The sequence below is a fragment of the Dipteris shenzhenensis genome, chromosome 4, assembly GCF_047967505.1.
Source record: "Dipteris shenzhenensis isolate YYH24624 ecotype China chromosome 4, Dip_SZ_1.0, whole genome shotgun sequence".
Classification (NCBI taxonomy): Eukaryota; Viridiplantae; Streptophyta; class Polypodiopsida; order Gleicheniales; family Dipteridaceae; genus Dipteris; species Dipteris shenzhenensis.
Window position 1 is genome coordinate 60852969 of NC_141599.1, and position 6070 is coordinate 60859038.

The following is a 6070-nucleotide window of genomic DNA, read 5'->3' on the forward strand; positions in this document are numbered from 1 at the left end:
ACTATAGATTGACATTCTAGGGCCTAATAAGAGATTGAAACAATTCCATATGATCTCTAGAAGAATGCACAATGTGTGAGTTTAGGCTTCTCAATGCCATTTCTTAGGGCTTAATAAGAGATTGGCACACTGCCATTCTCCGCTAGTGGTAATCTAGACAAACTAAACCTATAGATTGACATTCCACTAATTTTATTGGCTGCATTAGGATAATGGCAAAAGTGCCAATGCACATGTGAGTTTAGGATTCCTTGTGCATGTTATCAGGTCATGGTATGAGATTGGCACCACTGCCATTTTCCACTGGTGGCATTCTCCATAGAGATTGACACAATTCCATATGATCTCTGCACAGCAGAGACAGTGATCACTACATAGAAGAATGCACATGTGAGTTTAGGCTTCTCAATGCCATTTCTTAGGGCCTAATAAGAGATTGGCACCACTGCCATTCTCCACTAATAAGAGATTGACATTCCACTAATTTTATTGGCATCACTTCCATTCTCCACTAGTGGTAGTCTAGACAAACTAAACCTATAGATTGACATTCCAGGGCCTAATAAGAGATTGATACAATTCCATATAGCGGAGATAGTGATCACTACATAGAAGAACACATTATGAGTTTAGGCTTCTCAATGCCATTTCTTAGGGCCTAATAAGAGATTGGCACCACTGCCATTCTCCACCAGTGGTAATCTAGACAAACTAAACCTATAGATTGACATTCCACTAATTTTATTGGCTGCAGTAGGATAATGGCAAACGTGCCAATGCACATGTGAGTTTAGGATTCCTTGTGCATGTTTTCAGGTCATGGTATGAGATTGGCACCACTGCCATTCTCCACTGGTGGCATTGTCCAGAGAGATTGACACAATTCCATATGATCTCTGCACATGTGAGTTTAGGCTTCTCCACAGAGATTGACACAATTCCATATGATCTCTACACAGTGGAGACAGTGATCACTACATAGAAGAATGCACATATGAGTTTATTATTCCTTGTGCACCAGTGCCATTCTCCACTGGTGGCATTCTATAATGACAAAAGTGCCAATCCACATGTGAGTTTAGGATTCCTTGTGCATGTTTTCAGGTCATGGTATGAGATTGGCACTACTGCCATTCTCCACTGGTGGCATTCTCCACAGAGATTGACACAAATCCATATGATCTCTACACACCGGAGACAGTGATCACTACAAAGAAGAATGCACATGTGAGTTTAGGCTTCTCAATGCCATTTATTAGGGCCTAATAAGAGATTGGCACCATTGCCATTCTCCACTTGTACAAATGTTTACCCTACTATTCTAGGAGGGGTATTCCAGTGATCATAGGAGAGTGGTGTCCGATTCCATGTCCGATTCCAATCCAAATGTGAGTTTAGGATTCCATATGATCTCTACACAGCAGAGACAGTGATCACTACATAGAAGAATGCACATGTGAGGTTAGGATTCCTTGTGCATGTTTTCAGGTCATGGTATGAGATTGGCACCACTGCCATTCTCCACTGGTGGCATTCTCCATAGAGATTGACACAATTCCATATGATCTCTGCACATGTGAGTTTAGGCTTCTCAATGCCATCTCTTAGGGCCTAATAAGAGATTGGCACCACTGCCATTCTCCACTTGTACAAATGTTTACCCTACTATTCTAGGAGCTTATTCCAGTGATCATAGGAGAGTGGTATCCTATTCCATTCCACATGTGAGTTTGATGATCTCAGTGTCTTTATGTAGTTGCCATCATGAGATTGGCATCACTACCATTCTCCGCTAGTGGTAATCTAGACAAACTGAACCTATAGATTGACATTCCACTAATTTTATTGGCTGCAGTAGGATAATGGCAAAAGTGCCAATGCACATGTGAGTTTAGGATTCCTTGTGCATGTTTTCAGGTCATGGTATGAGATTGGCACCACTGCCATTCTCCACTTGTACAAATGTTTACCCTACTATTCTAGGAGGGGTATTCCAATGATCATAGGAGAGTGGTGAACATTTGTACACAGCGGAGACAGTGATCACTACATAGAAGAATGCACATGTGAGTTTAGGCTTCTCCACTAGTGGTAATCTAGACATACTAAACCTATAGATTGACATTCCACTAATTTTATTGGCTGCACATGTGAGTTTAGGCTTCACACTGCCATTTTCTAGGGCCTAATAAGAGATTGGCACTACTACCATTCTCCGCTGGTACAAATGTTTACCCTACTATTCTAGGAGCTTATTCCAGTGATCATAGGAGAGTGGTATCCTATTCCATTCCACATGTGAGTTTGATGATCTCAGTGTCTTTATGTAGTTGCCATCATGAGATTGGCATCACTACCATTCTCCGCTAGTGGTAATCTAGACAAACTGAACCTATAGATTGGCATTCCACTAATTTTATTGGGTGCAGTAGTATAATGGGAAAAGTGCCAATGCACATGTGAGTTTAGTATTCCTTGTGCATGTTTTTAGGTCATGGTATGAGATTGGCACCACTGCCATTCTCCACTTGTACAAATGTTTACCCTACTATTCTAGGAGGGGTATTCCAGTGATCATAGGAGAGTGGTGAACATTTGTACACAGCGGAGACAGTGATCACTACATAGAAGAATGCACATGTGAGTTTAGGCTTCTCCACTAGTGGTAATCTAGACAAACTAAACCTATAGATTGACATTCCACTAATTTTATTGGCTGCACATGTGAGTTTAGGCTTCACAGTGCCATTTTCTAGGGCCTAATAAGAGATTGGCACTACTGCCATTCTCCGCTGGTACAAATGTTTACCCTAATATTCTAGGAGGGGTATTCCAAGGATCATAGGAGAATGGTGCCCGATTCCAATCCACATGTGAGTCTAAGGATCTCAGTGTCATTATGTAGTATCCTGCATGTGATTGGCATCACTTCAATTCTGCACTGGTGGTAGTCTAGATAAACTAAACTTGTAGATTGACATTCCACAAATTTTATTGGGTGTAGTAGTATAATGGGAAAAGTGCCAATGCACATGTGAGTTTAGGATTCCTTATGCCATTTTTAAGGTCTTGGTATGAGATTGGCACCACTGCCATTCTCCACTGGTGGCATTCTCCACAAAGATTGACACAAATCCATTCTCCAGTGGTGCCAATCTCTTATTAGGCCCTAGAAAATGGCATTGAGAAGCATGCACATGTGAGTTTAGGCTTCTCAATTCCATTTTCTAGGGCCTAATAATAGATTGGCACCCTGCCATTCTCCACTTGTACAAATGTTTACCCTACTATTCTAGGTGGGGTATTCCAGTGATCATAGGAGAATGGTGTCCGATTCCAATCCACATGTGAGTTTGTTGATCTTAGTGTCATTATGTAGGTGCCTGCATGAGATTGGCATCACTTCCATTCTCCACTAGTGGTAATCTAGACAAACTAAACCTATAGATTGACATTCCACTAATTTTATTGGCTGCAGTAGGATAATGGCAAAAGTGTTAATGCACATGTGAGTTTAGGATTCCTTGTGCATGTTTTAGAGAATGGCACCACTGCCATTCTCCACCGGTGGAACATAGAAGAATGGCATGTGAGTTTAGGTTTCTCAGTGCCATTTTCTAGGGCCCAATAAGAGATTGGCACCACTACCATTCTCCCTTGGTACAGTTGTTTACCCTAATATTATAGGAGGGGTATTCCAGTGATCATCAGAGAATGGTGCCAGGTTCCAATACACATGTGAGTTTGGGGATCTAAGTTCCATTATGTAGATCCCAGTGGAAATCTGCACAAACTCAACATGTAGACTGGCATTCCATTGATTTTATTGGTAGGGTATCATTGATATTTTTATTTTGGTACCAAATCTTACACATAAATCTTGACTAGTGTTGCAAGTCTTTCAATTTATCTCAAGGGATATTAGCACCAGTGTCACTCTCAAGGACTTCTTATGAGGTCTTGGAGAATGGCATTGGTGCCATTGTCCATTTAAGATTAGAATTTCAATCTCTAAATTTGCCATTCAATCATGAAAATCAAAATTGAGATTAAAGTTTAACTTGAAATCAAAATTTGAAAACTAGAATTTCGGTTTTGAAATACAATTTCAAACAGAATAATTTGAATTTGAATTTAAATTTAATATTGGAGAGAATGGCATATGTGCCACTCTATATATCCAAAATTCAAAAGGGAACAATGGCAGGAAGAGCTATATTTCAAAATTTTATTTATCTCAAGGGATATTGGCACTAGTGCCACTCTCACGGACTTCTTATGAGGTCTTGGAGAATGGCACTGGTGCCATTCTCCATTTAAAATTAGAATTTCAATCTCTAAATTTGCCATTCAATCATGAAAATCAAAATTGAGATTGAAGTTTAACTTGAAATCAAAATTTGAAAACTAGAATTTAGGTTTTGAAATACAATTTCAAAAAAATAATTTCAATTTGAAATTCAAATTGAAATTAAAAATATCAATATGAATTTGAATTTAAATTTAATATTGGAGAGAATGGCATAAGTGCCACTCTATATATCCAAAATTCAAAAGGGAACAATGGCGGGAAGAGCTATATTTCAAAATTTGAATTATTTAGTAGTTTCAAACTATCACTTTTAACTTTCAAATCTACATTTCAGACAAATCAAGACCTTTTCTCTCATTTCAATTGATGCCTTTCCCTCATTCACTTTCTATTCATTCCAAACAAATTGGAGAGGAGTCTCAGAGTCTCAGAGTTTTACTCACCACAGCTCGCACGGAGAGTCTTGAGGTAGGGGCAGAATCGAGCATCCAAGAAGGCAACCAACGGCTCGACAGCCTGAACTCCACCGGAGCTGCGAAGTTGATGGAGTTGGAAGGAAACAACACAATTGACGCTCAATCAGTTCGATAGCTTCCTCTTTAATTTTCGGATTTTTTGCTTTCTTTCTTGCAATTTGGCTTCCTCCTCCACCATCGATGCAACAAGATAACAGGAGGGTTAAAAGAAAGAGAGGAGAGATATAGACTCAGACTGCTCGATGCACTTGATCCAAGACTCGCTACTATGAACGAAGTGCCGATTACTTGTATTAGTGATTGGAACGGAAGGCAACCAGATTATCCAATCTTGCAAGAACGAGGCGGGCTGATTTTCTATTCTTTAAGGAGGCATCCATGAATGAAGCACTCCTTGAGTCTATGCTCAGACTCTATGAGAGCCTTGAGGAAAAGATACACTTGAGGAAAAGCTACGAGCACGAGGAAAAGCTATGCGCACGAGGGCTTGAGGAAAAGCTACACGCACGAGGAATCTACGATTGAGGAGAAGCTACGAAAAGCTACGAAAAGCCAAGAGATTGTGAAAACTACGCTTGAGGAATCTACGTGCACGAGGAGATCCATAGCAGCACGGCATGTGAGGCGATCAACATAGGGCAACGAGCGAAATGAAAGAGAAGGTACTAGGGTTTTTCAATTTTTTACCTTCATTAGTTTAACCTTTTGCATTTCGTTAAAAAACAAATTTAACACGTTTAATATATCCTACCCATGCACTTTTTTTTAATGTAACATATTAAAATCACTGTCATTAAACTAGGATCTAAGAATCCTCCCTACACCCTTCTCAAGGGATATTAAAATTGGCTTATGATCAGAGAACAAGAGGGATGTTAAAGTAGTGGTGTCAGCCGAAATCCTTCTAGAGAAATAAGCAAGGATGGCGAGATATACGAAGTTAGAGATGTGTCATTGAGCTTGGGCTCCATAAACCACACAAGGCTCTAGAAGCCTCTTGTAATAGGCCTTGACAAGAACTATAGTATTTTCAAGAGCATAAGAATGTACTTCAATAACTACTTAGCTTGAAATAAGTTCTCATTGGAGTTTGGAATGCAAGCTTCAAGAGCAACACATAAAAATATAGTCAATGTTGTCTAGACATACTCATAGTGATGTAGAAGTCATCTTTGTGCAAATTCACAAACCTCTGCCTCTCTCTCTCTCATAGAAGGGAATTCCACACACAAATTCTATCAAACATAAATTTCAAACAACAAGAAAATGAGTTCCTAGGGGG